Source organism: Oncorhynchus masou, chromosome 21, assembly GCF_036934945.1.
Source record: "Oncorhynchus masou masou isolate Uvic2021 chromosome 21, UVic_Omas_1.1, whole genome shotgun sequence".
Classification (NCBI taxonomy): domain Eukaryota; kingdom Metazoa; phylum Chordata; class Actinopteri; order Salmoniformes; family Salmonidae; genus Oncorhynchus; species Oncorhynchus masou.
Window position 1 is genome coordinate 30,981,161 of NC_088232.1, and position 24,471 is coordinate 31,005,631.

Genomic DNA, 24,471 nt, shown 5'->3' on the forward strand with positions numbered 1-24,471 from the left:
TCATTGTAAACAATAATTTGTTTTTCACTGACTTGCCTAGTTAAAAAAAGGTTGAATAATTATTATTATTTTTATTTTATTTTTTTAACTGAAAAGTGCTGTGGCAAATGCCTGCTCGCCACAAGTTTGCTGGTGGCCCTGGTCTACATAGTTTTGTCTTAAGGGAGCACTGTCCTGTACCATTTAGAGCAGGCATTGATTGAAGTGCTTTCATCCAGGCACTTAATCCAATCGATGACTTTTGGCTGACCTTAACTGCCTCACTGAGCAAAGTCAACCTCTGGCACTTTTTAAACGGCTCTGCTTTTATGGGCTGGGAATGTCAGCGCTCCGCAAGGGCTGTTTTAAAAGTGTTGGCTTCTGAATGTAAGTGAATCTAGCTAGGGTTGCAAAGGGAGAGTATACAGTATTACTGGTGACTTTCTATGTTTTACCAGTTAACTCTCAGAACTTTTGTAACTTGAATGTTTTTTTATTTTATCACATTACATTTTGGGTACTTCAGATTAACACAGGTGTCTGTAATTATCTATGGCCCTCTGTGTGGCCTTTATATATTTAGTATCATCAACTTAGTGAATACCATTGGTGTTTTAATATGAGGGTTTCAGCATGATTTTGTATTTTTTTTTTTTTTACTTTTATAAAAAGTGTTCTATGTCAATGTCTGTTTTGGCACAACTAGTGGCAGTTGTGAAAAAAGTTAGTAGTTGGAAAAGTAAGTTTCTGACAAATGCTATTGTAGATTTAGATGCTTTTTTCATTAATTAGGCTATTTCCTCTTGAACCATATGACTTATCCACTGCGAACTCATGGACAATATGGACGCTGATATAAAACGTTAGCCTGCCTTCCTTCCCGTTTTCTCTCTGTTTCACCTCTATTCTCTGAACATTCTGGTAACTTTGGTAAATTACCGGTAGTTTTGCGATTCTAATCTCAGCACTTTAATTTCAGTTGTTGATTGCCCAGAAACAAAACTCACGCCTCGTTTTCCCCACATCTGTCAAGTGTTGATAACCATTAGTCACCAAAAGAATGAAGTTGTGCATTGCTGCCAGTGCTTAAAGCCATTTGTAAATAGACTCACCCAAGCAGAAATCCTGCCTCTCCAATTCTAAGACTACAACTACTACTCTGGACACTTCTAGCTAAACCTACCAATTTATAATGACCTGTGTGTGAGAATGTCTTACAGCAGATCTAACTGAGCAGTGATGGGAACACCGTTTATTCATTTTGGCTGTTAAAATATATATTTAGAAGCTATTATAGGTGGAATAGAATCAAATGTTTACTGCATCTGCAGCACCACACTCTATCCATGTGACCAACCTACCCGAGCTAGCCTTAAAAAAATGTAGTCCATTGTAAACACCACAGCTTTTCTATCCTCCTTCCATTTAACAAAAAGGCAATCATAGAGAGGTCAGATGGAGCTAACCTCCACCCACACATACACACACCCATCCTCCGTTTAGTCATTACACTCTGTCTCTGACAGCTATGGATGCCTCAATTCCACAGTGAGGAGGCGGGATGTGGGGTGTTTACAATGCTTGGGGGCGGTACAGTAGAACTGGGGCCAGCTTGACAGATGGCTGGATGGCCAGCCACTCTGAGAATGGTGTGGTGGGGTGATGACTGATGACAACACAGAGATATACTAAAATGTGGAAGAAATAAAAACATTCTAGTATTTATTTTAAGCCTCTGTCTCTACAGGCCTACTATACTTTGTCAGCAAGTCTCACAAAGCCCTTTTTTGAATGTGAAACCAGGCTGAAATATGTGTTTTCTGAAGAGCTGTAGTAGTATTTCCTAGGCTTGGTGAGATGCTGCATCATAGTCTGTGACATGTCATCTGATAGAATCCTGACTGGACATGATCCGTCTCCCTGGCCTGGGGAGGGAAGGGAAACGGTGTGTCTGCAGCTCCCAACCTGAGTGGAGATGACGGCAGCCGTTTACCATGCGGCCTCAGGCTGTTATATCATGCACGCATGCCACACACACAAGGCACCAGATTGATGGTTTTCAGGACATTCACCACAAAATGTCCTTGATGCAATATAGGGTCAGAAGTAGGACAGTCCCCAACAACAACAAAAATATTAGTTGACCGAGAGTCGACTGTTCTTTCAACCAGTCAATTGGTCAACATTTTTAAACGTGTATTTTTCCATATATAAAGACTACTATACTGAATAAACCTACTATGCTGAGCTTGTCTGATGCTTTAAGCACTGCAATTAGAAATGAAGACCCACATGTTACTAAAGAGGTAGCCAGATATCAGTATAGCCTAACCAGAAGGGAAAAAAACCTGTTCCCAACGGTCCCCCTGACCCTCCTCCTCCAGCTGTTTGCCGTTAAGCTCCTGAATTTGCCTGTAAACGGCTACACCAGTGGTCGGCAAACTTTTCCATTTGGAGTGCCAAGTTATTGTATAATTTCTATTGATCTGCGTGCTAGTTATGATTTTCATAAGCACATTTTTGTGGAACAGTTTAATTTAGAAGTCTTCATCTCAAAGTCAATGTCATGTGGTTAATCAAAATGATATCTAAATGAAAATGGTACAGATCTTCTATTGCCATTATGTGAAAATAGCTGACATAAAGCCAACAAATAAATACATTGCAGCCTGCAGGTAAAAAATATCCGGATAAAAAAATAAGTATCCTTTAAATCACATTGGCTACGCATAGCCTGTCTGCAAGGAAGCCTTTGAAACGGTCTTTTCATCAAATTGATTCTTATCAGAAAAAGATAACCACACAGAATTCAGATATGTTAAAGGCTTGGGAAGGATAATGAAGTGGGCTGTAATGCCTGGTGGATCCCTGTCTCCCAAGGTTGAGTACTAGAGATGCGCTCAATATGATGAACCAGCACAATGCCCTGCCCCCAGCAGTACTATCTCTCACTAGCTCCCTTTCCATCTCCCTCTGTCTCGATCTCTCTTGCACTCCTTCCCTCTCTGGCTCAGTGCAGGGGCCCAGGCATGAGGAGCAGGTGGCTGAGTGGGAGTAGGGTCTGTCTGGGCTCTGTCAAGGTTAGGGAGGTCACATTTTAATGGGTGCACTTCTCCTCGCCTCAGCCTGGCCTGCCCCTGTCAGTCATGGAGAGTATTACACTTCTTTTTTTCTCTGCTCTTCTTGTTTGGCTGTCTTCAGGGCAGAGCTGCCATGTAGTCTATTTGATACGATTGCTGGTTCTGAATGGAAACTTTTGAGAATGATGAGGCTTGTCATGTTCTCAGGTTAAGGGAAAGGCTGTGTTTGATATGCTTGGAGCAGTGTTGTTGGGAACATCAAGGTCGTCTTGAAGTCTAGGTAATAGTGATCCACCGTGAGCAGCACCATGTCACTAGCTGATTCATCCTGAGGATCACACAAACTCTGGAGAGTCTTTTGTTTGTGGAGAGTGGAGAGGGGAGGAGGATGCAGGTGAGAAGGAACGGCAGACACCAGCACCGATGGTCCCTGTCATTTGCTGAACCACACTTTTTTCCCCCCACTCCTCTGAAGACTGAAATGAAATATGGGCTCAAGGAGATCAATGAACTTCAGCGATGCTCTTCTTCTTTCTCTTTCTCTCCACCTTCAAAAGGCTCTCTCCACCTGCTAGGGTTTGTTCCTGAGGGCATGTTTCTTTTCTTTATTTATATCAGTGAAGTTTTGCGGTGTAGCATCTAATCTGACCACATCACAGGCAGGCCGCCTGAGACCGAGCCGTGCGGGGAATGGGGATGGGGGTGAGCCATCAGTTAGGCTGCCTGAGACTGAGCCGTGCGGGGGAGTGGGGATTGGGGTAGGGGTGAGCACGAGTCAGGTTACCCATATCTGAGGATCTGGACAGAATGGGGTGTTTTTAACTTGCCCACACAATTGATGATCTGACAGTGGTCTATTCCTCCGCTTCCTCCTCCTTGCCTCCCTCTCTTCTGTGGTGGATTGAGAGTGCATTCCAGAGTGCTCCAGGGGGAGGGGAATCTGCTGGAAAATAAATGTTCCCTGGAAAAGGAAAGGCCCAAGAAATCCTGGGGCTCATGGCATTGATATGCAGGGTGTGCTGTGCCTTGTGCTGGGATCAGGGGGTACTTGAGGTTCTGCCAAAACTCCTCAGGCTCCCGCCAGCCCAGGACTAGGTGCTGGGGAGGGGCAGAGTGAAATTTTAGAGATGGAACAATTCGCCGAAATACATCGGTCTCTGTTCAAATGCATAAAATATGGTCTGCGGGACCCCAAACCGATTCAAATGTAGCATGCATTGGTCAGAAAATCGATTCAAACGTTATGAATTACCGGTTCACTTTTTATTTTTTGTTGTTACTCAAATTACTTTCTTTCTACCTTCTGAAAATAGCTATTTTGTAACAACTGCGTCCTCCAGTGTCGAAGTAAGCATGTAATTATGTTGACACTCATTATTCTAGAAGTAATTTTGCATGCCTGACAACCTCAGTTTCGCATGCTGACCAACGAGCAGTAGGCTTATTCCTAATCTGGTACAGATGTGTGTCACCCTAAGCATTCAAATGTTTGTAGAAATGGCTTGCGCAATGTCAGGCTTTATTTGTTGTGTATGTAAAATAGCTACGTTATTTTAATCAAATTCATTGTTAAATTAAAACCCCTTTCTCTCCAATTTTGTAATATCCAAATGGTAGTTAGTCTTGTCCCATCGCTGCAACTCCTATACAGACTCAGGAGAGGCGAAGGTAAAGAGCCATGCGTCCTCTGAAACACGACCCCGCCAAGCCGCACTGCTTCTTGACACACTGCTCACTTAACCCGGAAGCCAGCTGCGTCGGAGGAAATACCATACAGCTGGTGACCGAAGTCAGCGCGCATTTGCCTGGCCGCCACAAGGAGTCGCTAGAGCGTGATGGGACAAGGACATCCAAGCCAGCAAAACCCTCCCCTAACCCAGACGACGCTTGGCCAATTGTGCGCAGCCTCATGGGTCTCCTGGTCGTGTTCAGCTCCGACACAGCCCGGGATCGAACTTGGATCTGTCGTGACACCTCTAGCACTGCAATGTGCAGTGCCTTAGACTAAGCTAACAAACCACTGTAGCTAGCTTCTTGGATATAGGGGGCGCTATTTTAATTTTTGGATGAAAAACGTTCCCGTTTTAAACAAGATATTTTGTCACGAAAAGATGCTTGACTATGCATATAATTGACAGCTTTGGAAAGAAAACACTCTGACGTTTCCAAAACTGCAAAGATATTGTCTGCGAGTGCCACAGAACTGAAAACCCCAGATAAAAATACAATCAGGAAGTGCCGCATTTTTTGAAACCGCCTCATGGCAATGACTCCTTATATGGCTGTGGAGGAGATAGGAGTCAGCTTACCTTTTCCACGTTTTCCCCAAGGTGTCTGCAGCATTCTGACGTATTTGTAGGCATATCAATGGAAGATTGACCATAAGACACTACTCCTCCGTCGCAATTATTACGTAATCTCCAGCTGCAGTATTTTTCCGTTTGCCTTGGATGAGAAACCGGCTGCCAGGAATGATTTTTCATCGAATAGAATTGTGAAAAACACCTTGAGGATTGATTCTAAACAAAGTTTGCCATGTTTCTGTCGATATTATGGAGCTAATTTGGAAAAAAGTTTGCCGTTGTGTTGACTGCATTTTCGTGTTTTTTTTTCTTAGCCAAACGTGATGAACAAAATGGAGCTATTTCTTTTACACAAATAATATTTTTGAAAAAATGAACATTTGCTATCTAACTGAGAGTCTCGTCATTGAAAACATCCGAAGTTCTTCAAAGGTAAATGATTTTATTTGAATGCTTTTCTTGTTTTTGTGAAAATGTTGCCTGCTGAATGCTAGGCTTAATGCTATGCTAGGCTATCAATACTCTTACACAAATGCTTGTGTAGCTTTGGTTAAAGCATATTTTGAAAATCTGAGATGACAGTGTTGTTCACAAAAGGCTAAGCTTGTGTTTCAATATATTTATTTCATTTCATTTGCGATTTTCATGAATAGGAAATGTTGCGTTATGGTAATGAGCTTGAGGCTATGATTACGCTCCCGGATACGGGATTGCTTGACGCTAGAGGCTAGTATTGACATTATAATTAAATTACAATGGATTAGCAAGTTTCCATGAAACAGCTGACAAGTTAGTGCAGTGTAACTGTTGTGCAAGCTTGCGAAAATGCTAACGTTAGCTAGCTAGCTAAACATTTGGCTATGGGCTGGCAGTATGGTATTATGGAGAGTGAATTCAATTGTTTCTAAGTCATCTTTCTAGGTAGTTGTCTAGCTTTGGCCATCTGGCTAGTATCAACAAGGGCTTTCTACAAAATAGCAACATTTGAGTTGATGAGTGGCTGACGCCTTCCACGTTTTTCTGTGTGAACACAAAAGAGCTTGACTGCCGACACTGTTCAGAGCTGCTAAGTACGATTCTAGCATGTAAAGATGCAAGGCTATTACACAAAACAATACATTAATGAAAGCTCTTACAATATTAAATGATTACATTTCTCTAAAACACGACCAAGTCAGAACAGTAGGTAAAAATAAGAGGGGAAAGGGACCAAATTTATTATGGTGAGGTACATGGACTGCTAACAGCTTACTACACAACATACATTTAGTATTACTTTCTTAGCTATAGTATACATATCTCCCTGGCGTATTACATCATTATGCAGCAGCATACAATACAACTTCGGACTCACCTTGTGTTGTCCTCACTTGAACAGGAAGGTGGTGCGGCAGTCCTTGCGGGCAAATTTTATCATCAAACTTACATCAAAGTCTGGCATTATCTGGATTTATGGTGCTTTCAAGACAACTGGGAATTTGGGGGAAAAAACAAGGTTGAATCATGACATCAGTAATCTTCAGGTCAGAGCTCTTGTAAGAGGCCAGAGTTTCCAACTTGAAATTGTGTGCTGGATGACCATTCAAAACGTATTTTCCCAGTCGGAGATCGTTCCCCCCTGCCCCCCAAAGAGCTGTCAAAGGACACCAGAAACTAAATTGTAGACCTGCACCAGGCTTGGAAGACTGAATCTGCAATAGGTAAGCAGCTTAGTTTGAAGAAATCAACTGTGGGAGCAATTATTAGGAAATGGAAGACATACAAGACCACTGATAATCTCTCTGGATCTGGGGCTCCACACAAGATCTCACCCCGTGGGGTCAAAATGATCACAAGAACGGTGAGCAAAAATCCCAGAACCACACAAGGGGACCTAGTGAATGACCTGCAGAGAGCTGGGACCAAAGTAACAAAGCCTACCATCAGTAACACACTACGCCGCCAGGGACTCAAATCCTGCAGTGGCAGACGTGTCCCCCTGCTTAAGCCAGTACATGTCCAGGCCCGTCTGAAGTTTGCTAGAGAGCATTTGGATGATCCAGAAGAAGATTGGGAGAATGTCATATGGTCAGATGAAACCAAAATATTACTTTTTGGTAAAAACTCAACTCGTCGTGTTTGGAGGACAAAGAATGCTGAGTTGCATCCAAAGAACACCATACCTACTGTGAAGCATGGGGGTGGAAACATTATGCTTTGGGGATGTTTTTCTGCAAAGGGACCAGGACGACTGATCCGTGTAAAGGAAAGAATGAATGGGGCCATGTATCGTGAGATTTTGAGTGAAAACCTCCTTCCATCAGCAAGGGCATTGAAGATGAAACGTGGCTGGGTCTTTCAGCATGACAATGATCCCAAACACACCGCCCGGGCAACGAAGGAGTGGCTTTGTAAGAAGCATTTCAAGGTCCTGGAGTGGCCTAGCCAGTCTCCAGATCTCAACCCCATAGAAAATCTTTGGAGGGAGTTGAAAGTCCGTGTTGCCCAGCAACAGCCCCAAAACATCACTGCCCTAGAGGAGATCTGCATGGAGGAATGGGCCAAAATACCAACAACAGTGTGTGAAAACCTTGTGAAGACTTACAGAAAAGGTTTGACCTCTGTCATTGCCAACAAAGGTTATTTAACAAAGTATTGAGTATTTGTTATTGACCAAATACTTATTTTCCACCATAATTTGCAAATAAATTCATTAAAAATGAGAGAAAAAAATGATTTTCTGGATTTTTTTTCTCATTTTGCCTGTCATAGTTGAAGTGTACATATGATGAAAAATACAGGCTTCTCATATTTTTAAGTGGGAGAACTTGCACAATTGGTGGCTGACTAAATACTTTTCTGCTCCACTGTATCTGTGTAGCTCTTTTGAGAGGCTAGCTGCTACTCAACTGAACTCGACTGGCTGGATTGCTTCTGTAGTATTATTGCAATTCACTATACCCCAACCTTGAAGGTGTGTGTGTGTGTGTGTGAGTGTGTGTGTGTGTGTGTGTGTGTGTGTGTGTCCTGTGCACCTGTCTCTCCTTAATTAACTGGGAAGGCTGCCTGTGGATGCTTTTGGCACAGCTTTGAAGTGTGAACCCGGGGAAGGAGGGCTCTCTGAACACGTCAAAAGACCGGGAGCTGACAGAAGTTAAACGACTCCCATAAACCTGCAACATATTGCCTCTTAAGACGCGATTCTCCTCTTCCCTTTGACTGGGACTGTGTCTGATGTCTTTAGGCAGGTTACGGAATCCTACTTTATTGGAAAATGGCTAATCAAGGAGAAGAGTGTGAAAGCTGTTGTATTTATTTTTCCATTCTTTCCGAAGTCAAACCCTCCATCCTTTTGTCTCCATTATCAAAGGTAATCAAAACTTTTCCTTTGTGGAACTAGTTTTTCCCCCCCCCCTTCCATCGTTGAAGTGTTGAGTGCGCTGGGATTTGAACGATCTCCTGTCTTGTCTCGGCATAAAGGTGGCTGTTTCTTCTCTGACAACCTGAGTAATCATCAGAGGAAGGAGGGTAAAAATGGAAATGCAGCTCAGGCGTCCATTGTCTCACATCAAAATGCAAATTGTTGTTTCAGCAACAAAATAAAGCGTACTGCAATCTTGAAAGCACATCGTAATTGAAAATAAACTCTACAGGCAGATCAACTTAAAGCAGAGTTAAGCCTATTAGTTATTGTTATCAGAAGTTACTGTGCTTATTATTTACTGATATAAATCCAGACACAATTTTCTTTGCAGAAACACAATTGATGAGTGTTTTGTAAAGTGTTATCTGTTGCAATTTCTCTCTTTCTCCCAGAGTGAGTTGACTTACTTGAGAACCTACAACAATAATAATGATGATGATGATGAGGTCTAATTTATTTTTGAGATGGGGACACTGAAAATGGAGAGCTCGACCTAAGTGGTATTGATGAGATTGAGCTGGTATGTACTGCATTTTGACATTTAGAGGGCACCTTCTATTGAAACATCAACTCATTCTGAAATGACAGGATTGCCAGTGAATAAAAACTGGAAATGCAAAACTAAGGTAATTTATGTACTTCCCTTCACTGCAGTATCTCCTGAATGACAGAGGTGAAAATCAAGACTGAGCTTTGGATGAAACAGAACGAAGACTACTTGAAAGGTTCAGCCACACCATACTATGTACATATTGTAATATACTGTTTTGTCTTGACTCTCCTTACTGATAATTACAATCCCAATTTAATCCCAAATCCACATTTATACTTTCAGGAAAGGAAGAGAGGATAGCGAAAGAGAAGGAGCTGGGGATTTACAAGGAGAAGGTAAATCAACAACATCCTGCCAGTCTAAAGAAGCAATGAGCTTGGGATGGCCTGGGTTTGCTAAAGCCCTCTGAGCACTCTCGCTGCCGAACAGACAGACACTAAGCTCTTGTGTGTCAATGTGTGTGTGCATATTTTCCCCTCCAATGGGTTTCTCTCTCATTTCACGTCAGGGTTTGGCAAGGCCCAGGCCCTTTGTTAGGTCCAACATCTGCTCTCTGGTTTTAACTAGCTATATTAACTGCAGCGCAACATATAGCTAATGAGGCATGGAGGCTTTGAAAGCACTGATCCAACAACCGTATGCCATGCTGTCCAATGTCACAATCAGCCCTGTCCCATATACTGTAGCATAGCTAGAGCATCCCTTCATTGTGTAAAGTATAGTTAAAACTGTACAATGAGCTAAATAACCAATGTGTCCTAAGTAATTGCAATTGACAAGGTACTGGGTGATTTGAAACCCCATTGTGTGCCCTGCAGCCCAAGAGTTCGGCCTCCAAAAAGAAGGTTCTGATCCATGCCAGCACGGCAAACAAGGCTATAGAGAAGATGCTGGAACAGAAAATTTCCACTAAAATCAACTACGACATCCTAAAGGAGCTGAACGTTAAGCCCAGCACCAGTCCAGCCCGCCAGATAGCACAGTCCCCAAAAGGTGCCACCCCTGGAGCCCAGAGGCTGACTGGACAATACCACAAACCTACCAATGTCCCTCTGAGCCTGGGCACACCACTCAGCACCTTGGGAAAGAGGTAGGTGGAGCAGAACCACAGTGCGACTCTGTATATTTAATAATCCCACTGCTGTTCACTGTCATATATTATTCAGTATCGGCTGAATAAGCGTCAAGACTGAATTACGGCAGCAGTGTAGAATAAAGGGCAGATGACTAGAAATGTGAGTATGAGGCTATCAGGATTACAGTGTTCTGAATGATGCAACAGTACTTTGTCCTTCTCCAAGGCTCCGGTCTGTCACTGGGGGCAACATGCCCACTTCCCGGCCTGTTGAAGCAATGTTGCTGCTGTTCTTAATAATGATGAGGCTGCACTTTTCCCCTAGCCTAGAATGATCAACAGCAACAGGCAGACAGATGATTCCATTTCCTTTTTTTCCCTGGAAGGCTGTGGACTCTCAGCCTGCCACTCACTCCCGTGGGACTCTACTTCCTTGAGAATTACCTTCTCTCTTTCCCAGGATTTGCTTGAGCTCTCATTTGCTCTCTCTCTTTTCCTCTCCCTCTTTCTCAACACGCACACATTCAGTACGCTATGATCCACTGAGACTTTCTGCTGAAATTAATCTGTTTCTTCAGCTTTGAGAAAAGTCATTTGACGTTTTCTGTTTGCTTGGTATTACTGAAATTGGTTTCCCAACTATCCCGCTTTTAAACCTCTTACACTAAATCTAATTTCGGTGAAACCGTCTTGCAGGTGTACGAGTCTTCGACCCAGCCCAGCCTAGACCTAGCCTTTTAGTGGTGGAACCAGGTGGGACTCCTCCCCCTTCCCAGTGTGGTCAGTATTACTGGAGTCATCTGGTTGCAGACCCTCCCTCCCTCCAACCAGCCCAACCCTCAACCCTGTGTATACTCTGATCTCACAGGCTTTAGAAATAACCCAGCGAGGGCCGGAGTGGAGGGCTATGGGTTTTTTAACAGCACCAGTCCACTACTAGTGCCTCCAGTCAGTGGCCTAGCACTTCCTTGAAAAGTTGACATTTACTGGCCTACACGTTGAAGACATGTCTAGTTAAGAATACTTTCCGTTATTGAAGAGGCCGTCATTGACAAATCTTTTCCACCTTTAAGAATGGCCATTTTTCCCTCTAACTGTCCGCTTGTTACATTTTTTAAAATGCATTAATGTCGTGTCAATAAATATTTCATGTACATGGTTTTTGAATCATTCATTGTACACTTTCACTTGTTTTTGCTGAATGTGACTGTACTTTTGCTAGCAGGTAGCTTTTTAGACTCACATCCACTTGCTGAGAAAAAGCTGAGCTTGGCACTTTAGTGTTGCTCAACAAGGTTGTTTTTTTTTGCCACAGGACGGTGATCACACCATGTGCTATAGGTGTGTTTACGACTCGCTAGTAGAGTGGAACTGACCTTCCACGGAGTTGCATTATTTTCCAGACAACCCATCGAGCCCCATGTGGATTATCATTTTATACCATGGTTATAATTTAACACATTTTGACACTAGAAATGTGTTCAACATCCGCTGAAGTAGCTAGCAAGTTTATTAGATGGCTACATTAGTTACCAAACACAGACTTGGTCGTTTAACTAACCAAACCATTAGTCCAAGCTTTACATTAGGAAAATCAAATTCAACAATGCCAATAATGTTTTCAATTCGACTTTTACTTTCAAAAGCAGCTTGAACATGTAAGAATGAATTCTACCACGCAAATATACCCTGTGTTAGGGAAATAATGCACACTCTCGAATGCCCTTCAATCCGAAACAAGGATTCAACAAATCCATGGTATAATATGTTGATAATTTGGTATCTTTGTGCACATTGTACCTTTTTTGTCAATTTTGACATTTTAATGAGAACATGATTGACTGTTGACAGTAGAAAGAGTCCTTTCACTGGTTGGTTGAGGAGCTGCCTGTTACTGGAGCTCTAAAAAGGTTGTTTGTGTGGTTATATAAAAGGGGAGACATGGTGTCAGGGAGACCTAGGGAAGTGGAGGAGAGCGGTGGCTGACAGTAATTCCATTGTGCTGCCTGTTTCCGGGCCTTACTGACTGCTACACTGAGGCGTTGTGCTCCTACTCCCCTTCCTCCAACCAAGGCTCTGCTCCACTTCACTTAAGAGCTCTCCACTGTAGGAACCGGCCCCTGGTCCTGTCTCAGGCCTGCTTTGTACAGTGTCTCCCCTCAGTCATGGCCAGGGAAGGCCAGGCTGGCCCCCAGCCCTTCAGCCGGTCACAGGCCTGTACTTTACAGGACCCTCGCTCCCACCTGCCAGTCCCTCCATCCCTCTCCCTCTCTCCTGCCATACCACTCCATGCCTTTCCAGCCAGCTGCCAAACAGGGCCTCCCTGTTCCCTCCATTCCTACTGGAGGATGGAAAAGCACTCTTCCATAAATAGCCCAGATAATTGCCCTCAAGTGCTTTTTTTTCTTCCCTCCTCCATCTGTTCCCTTCTTTTTCCATTCAAAGCTGATTTTCTTTCTTCTCACTTTTAAAGCCCTTTGCCCATTCCACACTTTTTTAGGGGGGGGGGGGATTCTTGACTTTTGAGGGGGGGGGTTCAGTCTGTTTCAGAAGTGTAAATCTGACCCTAAAGTTTTAGAGGAAGCTCTGATCCAGAATCTGGTCTAAGGGAGTGTGCTGTGGTGAGTTTCTGACTATCGATTTTCTCTCTGCTGCCTGTGTAGAAATCACTTTCTCTGCATTCCTATTCAGCCTCTGAGCCGGTGTCATCAGCAGAGTAGACAGCCCATCACCCCCACATGGACCACTACGCTTCTCACTTTATTTCCAGGTCACTCAAAATATATATATTTTTTTGTAAGCTAGCAGCTGTATTACATTTACATTTTAGCAGACACTCTTATCCAGAATGACTTATTTTTGATTTAACCTTTTATTTAACTAGGCAAGTCAGTTAAGAACAAATTCTTATTTACAAGTCAAAATGCCTCCTACATAAAAGGCCTCCTACATAAAGAGAGACCTAAGACGACAACATAGCAAGGCGGCAACACATGACAACACAGCATGGTAGCAACACAACAACAACATGGTAGCAACACAACATGGCATCAGAACAACATGGTAGCAGCACAAAACGTGGTACCAACATTATTGGGCACAGACAACAGCACAAAGGGCAAGAAGGTAGAGACAACAATATATAACAGCCACAACTGTCAGTAAGAGTGTCCATGATTGAGTCTTTGAATTAAGAGATTGAGATAAAACTGTCCAGTTTGAGTGTTTGTTGCAGCTCATTCCAGTCGCTAGCTGCAGCGAACAGCAAAGTCGAGCAACCCAGAGATGTGTGTGCTTTGGGGTGTTGTATGTGGAGGATGAGGGCTGCAGTAGATATCTCCGATAGGTGGGAGTGAGGACTTACAGGTGAGTGCATACATTTTTCATACTTTTTCAAATTGATCTCCCGTTGGAATCGAACCCACAACCCACGCCATGCTCTACCAACTGAGCCACACGGGAGAGTGTAATCTCCTTCTGGTTTCCAGCCTCTCTCTGACTTCTCCCACTGCACTGCACCCCATGACTGACTGACCACTAAGCATTTCCATAGGATGCCTCTGTTTGCTTCTCACAGGAACCAACAGAGAACTCTCTGGGTACCACTGCCTGGTTGAGGCTCCATCTGTTACAATGCTACAGACTCAAATGCAATCCACCCCACTCGAGGTGGCATACATTGGCCTAGACTGCTGGGAAATGGCATTTCCTTCTCTGGATATCCTGCTCCATTGGCAGCAGCCTCCTCTCCCCTGGTTTTTGAAACTGCCATTAACAGCAAAGCCTTTGTTTTTCTAATGATTTCCCACTGTAACTAATGGTACAATGAAGAGTGGAATTTTTCAGACAAGCACCAAAGTGAGCCGTTTGGACTCCATCCCAGTGTATATCCATCCACAGCCCAGGAAGCACCACGGGAACTGTTGAGACAGACAGAGTTGATATTGCAGTCATAGTTCATGGCTCCGCAGCCTGCCCTGAACCAGTCAAATAGTCTCTCTTGAGTAAGTAAGAAAGGGACTGACGACTGCACTTACAGTATACAGTGCCTTTCTCACTGTACATTGTTTTATAGTCAGTGGGGCAAAAAAGTATTCAGTCAGCCACCAATTGTGCAAGTTCTCCCACTTAAAAATATGAGAGAGGCCTGTAATTTTCATCATAGGTACACTTCAACTATGACAGACAAAATGAGAAAAAAATCCAGAAAATTACATTGTAGGATTTTTTATGAATTTATTTGCAAATTATGGTGGAAAATAAGTATTTGGTCACCTACAAACAAGCAAGATTTCTGGCTCTCACAGACCTGTAACAACTTCTTTAAGAGGCTCGTCTGTCCTCCACTCGTTACCTGAATTAATGGCACCTGTTTGAACTTGCTCTCTGCACAATTGGTGGCTGACTAAATAGTTTTTTGCCCCACTGTATGTATAGCACCTGCCTCGGTGACAAAGGCAACCATCAAGGAATTACAACACTCAGTCGATCAATCTGTCAGTGCTGTAAGCACAGGGACCTACTAAACAGTGGAAGTGTCTGAACCAGAGTGGTCTGTCTGGAGATCCCAAAGGACTGTACCAGCCAACTCCTTTTCTCACTACTGCTGCTTTCTCACCCTCTTCCAGTGTGATGTGCTCATCCCCTAGTGACAGACTTGGTTTTGTGAAAATCTCTGATTATGCTTTTATATGAAGAGTTAATTGACCCTTGTCTAAGCCCCGCACCAAAATGTTGGGCAAAAAAATCACCGCGTTCCAATGGATAACTGTTGATGAGTCCGACACCTCAGGCAAGCGCACGTTTACATTGATTGAGAGCCAGTGAGGGCTATGGCAAACATATAGTTTTCTTTAAAACAAATAAATACACTTAAATTATTTTGCAATTTATCAGGAGGACATGCTTCTGCGATTCTTGAAATGCAGAGCCTGATGGAGTAATTTTTTTAACCTGAAATGTTGGTCTTTTTTTGTTCTATTTTATTAGGATCCCCATTAGCTGTTGCAAAAGCAGTAGCTACTCTTCCTGGGGTCCACACAAAACATGAAACATGATGTAATACAGAACATTAATAGACAACTGCTCAAGTACAGAACTACATTTTTGTCTTAATAAATTAATTTTTAAAAAGTCAAACGTAGCCTACATACAAACTATCTAGGTCAAATAGGGGAGAGGAGTTGTGCCGTGAGGTGTTGCTTGATCTGTTTTTTTAAAACCAGGTTTGCTGTTCACTTGAGCAATATGAGATGGAACAGAGTTACATAATACTGTAAGCTTTCTTGAATTTGTTCTGGATTTGGGGACAGTGAAAAGACCCCTAGTGGCAAGACCCCTCGTTGCTTGCACAGCTGGTTAGCTAGCTCTGCCTCATTGACCACCAAATGTTGCTAACGCTAGCTAGCCAATTTATAGAACATGTTTTCTCAAAATGTATGTTAGCTAGCTAAGTTAGCAATGTTCTGAATACAACTCCCATCTGCTGTCGACATCAGGATACGCTAATTTTACGAGGTTCCTGTGAAGCAATTGTAATGACAGCCCATCACAACATACCTAAGGGTTTCCTGATTAGCAAGGGATAGTTTGTGTTTCATTTCATTTGGTATTAGAAACACAGTTTGGATCATTGTGAGGGGATTTTTGCAATAATCAAGGGGGGTGGGGTTTAGCGAAGGGCCAATTGCCTTCTCTTTGTTTCTCTTTAATCGTCTCCGTTTCTTTTGTTATATTACTGATTTGATGTAACATTATCCTTAAGAGTTCCATCTCCTTTTCATCTTCACACTGTCTTAGTCTCACTCCGCTCGTTCTTAGCTTGAATGATTTTCTTCTAATTTCATAGTTGCCATCCCCCAGCTCTAAGCAGTCGCCAGCCACTGGCTAAACACTCTCCGTCAATCGCCTTTTCAGCTCAGGCTTAGTCTCATTGGCAGTAAGCTGATTAGAAACATGCCGTTAAGCCCAGCATAGACTAATAGTCTAACAGAGCGGGAGAGTCTGAGAGGAGTGGCAGACGGAGAGCGGTGATGCTGGGAAAGACAGAGAGGGAAAGAGTGAGTGGCAGTTGGAGAAAGAGAAGAGTGATGGAGTGTCTCCTGTCTGACCTTTTTAGAGAGGTGGAGGCAGTCAGTATGCGGCGGGGTCGTCACAACAATGGAGTGCTTCATATGTCCCATTGTACTGGGAGAGGCGATTTTATACATGTCACATGACTACTCTGTCAAAAGAGGCACTCCCCACTGCAGCTAACAATGCCCAGGGGGAAGTGGACTGCAGGCTCAACTTTGAACAGCAGATCTACCTCTGAACTTTAAGGCAAGATGTGTCCCCTTGCAGGTACAAGGAGGCGCTAGGAGGGGATAGCGCAAGGATATTTGGGGGAAAGGAAAGGGGGATACCCAGTCAGTTGCACAACTTGAATACATTCAACCAAAATGTTTCTTCCACATTTAACCCAACTCCTCTGAATCAGAGTTAGTGATGATTTAAAAGTGATCAATGCTTAATCAGTATCAAGCAGCATTACTTTGGATATAAAACTACAGACTATTACTATGGCGATATTGACACACTAGGGACTAACGAGTGGTCTGGATGCACATTTTGGATCTGGATGTACATTTTGGATGTACATTTTAATGGGATATCTGTACCCTTAGATTTTAGCTTTTTCTGGGAAGTTTTGAAGCAATAACTACTTTTGATGTCTTCAGGGCTTTCTCAAGCCATGTATCGTTTTGGCTCTGTGACATCTGACAGTGTGGTGTTGTTACTAATGTTTCATTAGAAAGCTGTGATACTGTGTCGCTCTACCGGGTTGAGCTGTGCCAGTTTGAGCTGTGTTACTGTGTCGCTCTACCGGGTTGAGCTGTGCCAGTTTGAGCTGTGTTACTGTGTCGCTCTACCGGGTTGAGCTGTGTTACTGTGTCGCTCTACCGGGTTGAGCTGTGCCAGTTTGAGCTGTGTTACTGTGTCGCTCTCCAGGTTGAGCTGTGTTACTGTGTCGCTCTACCGGGTTGAGCTGTGCCAGTTTGAGCTGTGTTACTGTGTCGCTCTCCAGGTTGAGCTGTGTTACTGTGTCGCTCTACCGGGTTGAGCTGTGCCAGTTTGAGCTGTGTTACTGTGTCGCTCTCCAGGTTGAGCTGTGTTACTGTGTCGCTCTACCGGGTTGAGCTGTGCCAGTTTGAGCTGTGTTACTGTGTCGCTCTCCAGGTTGAGCTGTGTTACTGTGTCGCTCTACCGGGTTGAGCTGTGCCAGTTTGAGCTGTGTTACTGTGTCGCTCTCCAGGTTGAGCTGTGTTACTGTGTCGCTCTACCGGGTTGAGCTGTGCCAGCTTGAGCTGTGTTACTGTGTCGCTCTCCAGGTTGAGCTGTGATACTGTGTCGCTCTACCGGGTTGAGCTGTGCCAGTTTGAGCTGTGTTACTGTGTCGCTCTCCAGGTTGAGCTGTGATACTGTGTCGCTCTACCGGGTTGAGCTGTGCCAGTTTGAGCTGTGTTACTGTGTCGCTCTCCAGGTTGAGCTGTGATACTGTGTCGCTCTACCGGGTTGAGCTGTGCCAGTTTGAGCTGTGTTACTGTGTCGCTCTCCAGGTTGAGCTGTGATACTGTGTCGCTCTACCGGGTTGAGCTGTGTTACTGTGTCGCTCTCCAGGTTGAGCTGTGTTACTGTGTCGCTCTACCGGGTTGAGCTGTGTTACTGTGTCGCTCTCCAGGCTGAGCTGTGATACTGTGTCGCTCTCCAGGTTGAGCTGTGTTACTGTGTCGCTCTCCAGGCTGAGCTGTGATACTGTGTCGCTCTACCGGGTTGAGCTGTGCCAGGTTGAGTTGTGTTACTGTGTCGCTGTGCCAGGTTGAGCTGTGTTACTGTGTCGCTCTCCAGGTTGAGCTGTGCTACTGTGTCGCTCTACCGGGTTGAGCTGTGCCAGGTTGAGCTGTGTTACTGTGTCGCTCTCCAGTTTGAGCTGTGTTACTGTGTCGCTCTCCAGTTTGAGCTGTGTTACTGTGTCGCTCTCCAGTTTGAGCTGTGTTACTGTGTCGCTCTCCAGGTTGAAATGTGTTACTGTGTCGCTCTCTAGGTTGAAATGTGTTACTGTGCCGCTCTCCAGGTTAAATGTGTTACTGTGTTGCTCTCCAGGTTGAAATATGTTACTGTGTCGCTCTCCAGGTTGAGATGTGTTACTGTGTCGCTCTCCAGGTTGAGATGTGTTACTGTGTCGCTCTCCAGGTTGAAATGTGTTACTGTGTCGCTCTCCAGGTTGAAATATGTTACTGTGTCGCTCTCCAGGTTGAAATGTGTTACTGTGTCGCTCTCCAGGTTGAAATGTGTTACTGTGTCGCTCTCCAGGTTGAAATGTGTTACTGTGCCGCTCTCCAGGTTGAAATGTGTTACTGTGCCGCTCTCCAGGTTGAGATGTGTTACTGTGTCGCTCTCCAGGTTGAAATATGTTACTGTGTCGCTCTCCAGGTTGAAATATGTTACTGTGTCGCTCTCCAGGTTGAGATGTGTTACTGTGTCGCTCTGTGTCAATGCCTGCACTATACCAAGGTATGGGCTCATGGTGGCTGAGGTGGGAGAGGGAACAGGCAGGGGGAAGGAGGATGGAGGGGGAGTGGGCTGGCATCTCTGTCACTCCTGTCACAGCTACACCACACCTGACCTTATTAGAAAGAAATGTCAGACATGTTTTCTTCTGTGAGGGAGAAGTTGACTTTTGGAACACGTCTACTGTTCTAGCTGAAGTGGTGTCGCAATAATAAGTACTTGGACTGCTTGTCAGAGAATACCAAATGGTCTCTGAATGCCTGCCTTTTTGACCGCACTATGTGATCCTCCTTGTTAAGGTGGTAGTAGTGTGTGATCCTCCTTGTCAGGGTGGTAGTAGTGTGTGATCCTCCCAGTCTGTCTGTGTGGTGATACTGAGCCTGTGATATTCTCAGGCAGGGTAGTAGTAGTATGATGGTAGTACAGTAGTAGTCGTCTGATCTTCCTGGTCTGTCTGTGTGGTGAGCCTGCTCTATGATCCTCCCCTGGTGGGCATGGTGTCAGAGAGACACTGTCACTCTTCCAGCTAACACCCCCGGCCTGATCCCTGACAGACATGTTGCCCGGCCGCCCCACACCACCCCAACACTCTGATGTGTGACTGAATGTCTGTCTAGCCCAGACCCAGAGGCTGCTGGGAGCAAATAGGAATGCAGGGCAAATCTCAGGCCACAGATGACAAAATCCTCTTTAGAGGTCAGAATTCCCAAGGGACAGCAGCATTAACATCATCTCTCTGCCCCTCCACAGAGCACTAAAACGTCCTCATCCTCAAATGTCATCCATGTTTTGTAACAAACAAGGCTGGTCCCCTGGCCTAAGCCATCATAAACATTGGACCCTCGTACACTGTGAGTGTGTGTACTTACTCAAGCGTGTGTTTGAGAAGTGTTTTTGTGTGAGATGCTATACTAGAGAATGAATGGTGTCAGTGCCATGTGGTGCAGGATAGACTAAAGGGGGAGAGAGGGAACAATCGCTCCTTTTGGCCGCATCACAGTCTCACGCTGCCAAGCTCTGCTCTGTCTATCCCAGAATGCACCGCAGGGTGAATAGGCCGCTCTCACCCAGGCCTGCCAAATGAAAGACTGGGAGAGAGTGTGTGTGTGTGTGTGTGTGTGTGTGTGTGTGTGTGTGTGTGTGTGTGTGTGTGTGTGTGTGTGTGTGTGTGTGTGTGTGTGTGTGTGTGTGTGTGTGTGTGTGTGTGTGTGTGTGTGTGTGTGTGTGTGTGTGTACTGGGAAAGAGGGAGTGGGCACCACAGTTTCGTGTATGTGGTTAATGTTTATGCATGGTTTGATTAAGGGGAGGAGGGAGGGGAGACTTGATGCCCAGCCTGGAAAATGTAGTTTGAAGACCTGATTATTATCATCATTATTTATTTATACCGTAGCTTCCCCATCCAGCTAATATCATTAAAATCCCATTAGCATTTTTTGCCTCACAACAGTGAATAGATTACTGTATGTGTATAACTGCTGGTGCCTCCAAGATCATGTTTGTGATCGGAGACTAAAGTAAGAGGGACACATTTGGGAACCCCTCTAGCCTAGTCCTGCCTAGTTCAAGCTCTGTGGGTCCACCTCACTAAACCCAGAATAGGCTGGTGCTGCTGGATACTTTTCTCATGAGCTCGGACAAAGCGAGTGAAGATGCCCTGCTTGCTAAACAGTGAACACACACTCTTTCTCCTCCTCCCTCCTCCTCCTTTTAAAGCAGATTAATTAAAAGCGCTCTCTCTCCTCTCTTATCAGTGTGAGTAAGGCACTTACAGTAAGCCCCCAGGGGAGCCTCTCTTGTCAGGGTGGGCAGGCGTGGGGGGAGGGGGGAGCCTCCAGGAGAGATGCTAATTTCATCCACTGGAGATCTTCCCCAGGAATTACTGCTGCTATTAGCACCTCTGCCTGTCTCGGTCTTTGTACATTATGATATGTATCTCCATCATTTGTGTCTTGTTCTATCATCTCTGCCATTCATTGCAGTTATGTCACTTGGTCTAGTCTTCACAAAGGTATTCTTGTCTCAGGTTACGGCCCTTCATATCAGCACAACCCCATAAGAAGCTGGCTCTGGACCAGGTAAGATGATACACCTGCTTCTGTCTCTTACACCCTAAACTGACAACACACAAAACAGACTATACCTTTCTGTCACTACCCATGGTTTTCTGACTGACTGACTTAACCAAGCCTCTAGTCTCCCATGAACCAGATGGGGGAGACTGATTCTTCAGCAGCCGTCTCACTAATGGGAGAGGAATGTGGCCGTGTCCCGCTGGGTTGTTCACATGCACTCAGGCGGTGTGGGCTGGAACATACAGGAGGGAGCCTCTCTCTCACCCACCCTTCATCCCTCTGCTGCTGTGTCCCGCTCTGTTCCCTTTCCATCTTTCTCTCATGTGGTTTTGGCAGCCATTAATGGAATCTCCCAGTGCAGGCTACAGCAACCAGGAAGAAACATTGCCACGAGCGGCCGGGTCAACAAGGCTTGTTACTAAGCAACCCTTCACCACCCCCTGGGAACTGGTATCAAATGGCTTCTCTGATTGGTTGGAGCCAGGTTTGCTTGGAATTCATGTTATGTAATGTTGTCTTTCATGCCTGCAAGGAGCACGGGAGAGAGAGAAAGGAGATGTGTGCTTTGCTGTTGCCTGGCAGTTTTTCTGTTTCTGCCTTTGTATTACCTAAACAAATGTCCTAGGAGTAAACTGCGTGTTGAGTTACCCGGCACTGCTTTCGCCTGACAGTCTTGGCAATAAATGCCTGTTTAAACGTCAAGCTCAGAGAAGCTGGCAGGCTCCTGTGAGAAACCTCTCTTGGCAATAGAATAGAGACTAGCCTCATTTCACTGTTCCAGGCTTTTTAAAGCTGAGAGACCAATCCAGTTCATCCAGCCCTTCCCCCAGTGCAAGCTATGGTAGAGAACCACTGACTCCATCACACTGTTATGACTGACCTGATTCCACCAAGGCCACCCAGTTCTCTCACCTTTAAAACTGTATGGGGCCAAAATAGTTTGATCAGTTTGTCTTCTCGTTATCTCCCAAGGGACTTTCAACACTTCCTGCCTCTCCCATAGCTCCTCCCCAACAGTCACAGACCCTTCCTCCCATACAGTGGCCAGCCACCTACTAATTAGTCTTCAGAATAATTTATGTATTTATTTATTTTCCCCTCATTTTCATAATTAACAAGTCTTCTAGCTCCTATTATAAAAATACATTTTCATCACTGGGAGGCTGGGCTCAGCAGAGTGCCCATTGAGGGGAGGGGTGGGGGTTGGATGGTAGAAACAGCTCAGCATGAACTCAGACATGCTGCTGCAGAGGGAGCCTAAATGTCTCTTCATCACACTGTGGATTCCCCCACCTGCCTCACCCATAGCCACCTGCAGTAGGGCTGGGATGGGGGATCAGGCTCGCCATAACCTCTGTATTGAGGCCCAGGTTGCAGATAGCGTGCAGAATCAGGTTACCAAGTCGGAACTGACTTGGTCGATTCTTCCTAATTATTTCCTCAGATAGCCAACCCCCTGCCGGCGATCTCTGAGGCAGCGCCCCACTCTGTGCTGGTAGAGAGTGGGCCTGTGGTCTATGATGATGTGGGAGATGAGGAGGATGAGGAAGAGCCCTGCAGCTGTTGGGAGGCAACGGTCAGTAAGAAACTTCAAACTGGCCTGGTAGCCAGGCTCCTCTAGAATTAGTTGTCATGCCATGTTGTCTGGCTACCAGACTGTCTACAAATGTTTGAAAACATGTATTTTGAGAGCAGTTGAGTAATCAATTGGTCTTCTTTTACTCCAGAGTATGGATGTGATGACGATGGTGGATTCTAGCACTACTGGGTCTGGCCTGTTTCTCTGGACTGTTGTGCTACTGTATCAGCCCTCTGACCCCTGTCCACAGACTTACACATAACACATGACTTGTATGCTCTCAGGGAGGTTGGAGGTGATGACGAGGGTCCGTTTCTCCTCAGGATATCTCCTTTAACTAGGAAAGAGGTTGTGGGTAGTATTGTGCTGGATCTAACAAAGACTAACCATAATGTCTCTATCTTCCTTCCTACATTTCACAGGTCACTCAAGTACATGTTGCCCCCCCCACCTCTCTCTCTATCATGGCCAATTCTGTCTCTGTATTCTTCACATGAAAGTACACTACCTAATGATGAGATGTGTTGGGAACAATTGTCTCTCCCAGCTAATATGAGAACGGGTATTAGTCCAATCAGTATTACAATCACAGCTACTTAAGAACAAATAATGAAAAATCTGTATGGGAGTTTACTTCTCAAAAACAAAATATTGCATTAATGTTGCCTTGAATATGCCAAACCATATGGCGTATGTTTTTCAGTTGAACTGGTAGCATTTTGTTTTTTCAACTCTGTTATTTCTTGCATTATGTGGTATGATTTCTCATGACATTCTTTAGGGAGAAATATTCTACAAAATGTTTTGAAGGGATCAGGAAGTGTTAATCATTTGTACGTAAAACTGGCAAATATCTGAACTATTGTTGATGAACAAAGCAATCTTATGCATTCCTAATTAATGACATAATTGTGTTCTGGGTTTATTTTGTAAATGAGCTTTTATTGTTATATATTTTTAAATGTTGATTGGGAGGATTAATGGTGATTTGTTCAATATGTTGTTGATGTAGAACTGTATTTAAGGAGGTGAGGAAATTGCAAATATGTTTTGCTGCTACTGTACGTGTGTGAAAGTGTTGCCTCGGTCAACCTCCTACCAACAGGAAACCTATGTTCTTGTTCTCTTTTTCTTTCTGACATCTTGGCTAGTATTATCTTTGATCTTGGGTTGACATTATTGTCAGAACAGCCTTTAGTCACAGTCTGGTTTAGTCATACAATACTTTTATTATAGGAAAACAATCACATAAACTGAGGTAAATATTAGAGTAGCCTTGCTGCTGGCTAAAAGCCATCAACTGAGCATCTCCAATTGGATAAAGCCAGGTTTAGAAAAGGTCATGTGGAGAAGCATTAAGCTGGAATGACCCACTTGTGTCTTTAATATACTTTTTTTCTATGTGCTTTTATGCTGGTATAGGTTATCAAGGCTATCAGATATCACTCTTGGCGAAAGTGTGTGTGGATTTAACTCTATGGAGAGGTCTGTGTCGCCTCTCCCCCACACAGGGAACCGGACACTGAGAGGGTCTGTATCTGGGCAGGCATTTTGGAACATTACCACACCTCACCTCAGTCACATCATCCTCTTCTCGCTTCATTACCAGGGGAACCCAACCTCTCACTCAGGTGGGGGATTTGCAGCACCATTGTGTAAAGAGATCAAATTCTACTCCTTCAAAGCCTGTAGTGTAGGCTATTTCTCTGCTGCTTGCAGTTGAATTTGATGTTATCTGGTATACTGTTTTTATGGTTTTATAATGCTCTTTAAAATGGCCACCCTGTAAAGTTGTCTTTGTTGGGGTTAATATCACTCCCTTCTTGTCATCTGAATCTTCATCTTTTACACAAAACTTTGACAATGATATTTACAG

At 44.4% G+C, this 24,471-nt stretch overlaps 1 pseudogene; it reads left to right on the forward strand.

Annotated features, from left to right (window-relative positions):
- The window catches only part of LOC135507480 (transcription factor IIIB 90 kDa subunit-like), a 42,221-nt pseudogene extending 24,036 nt beyond the window's left edge, over positions 1–18,185 (forward strand).
- The last annotated feature ends 6,286 nt before the right edge of the window (positions 18,186–24,471 follow it).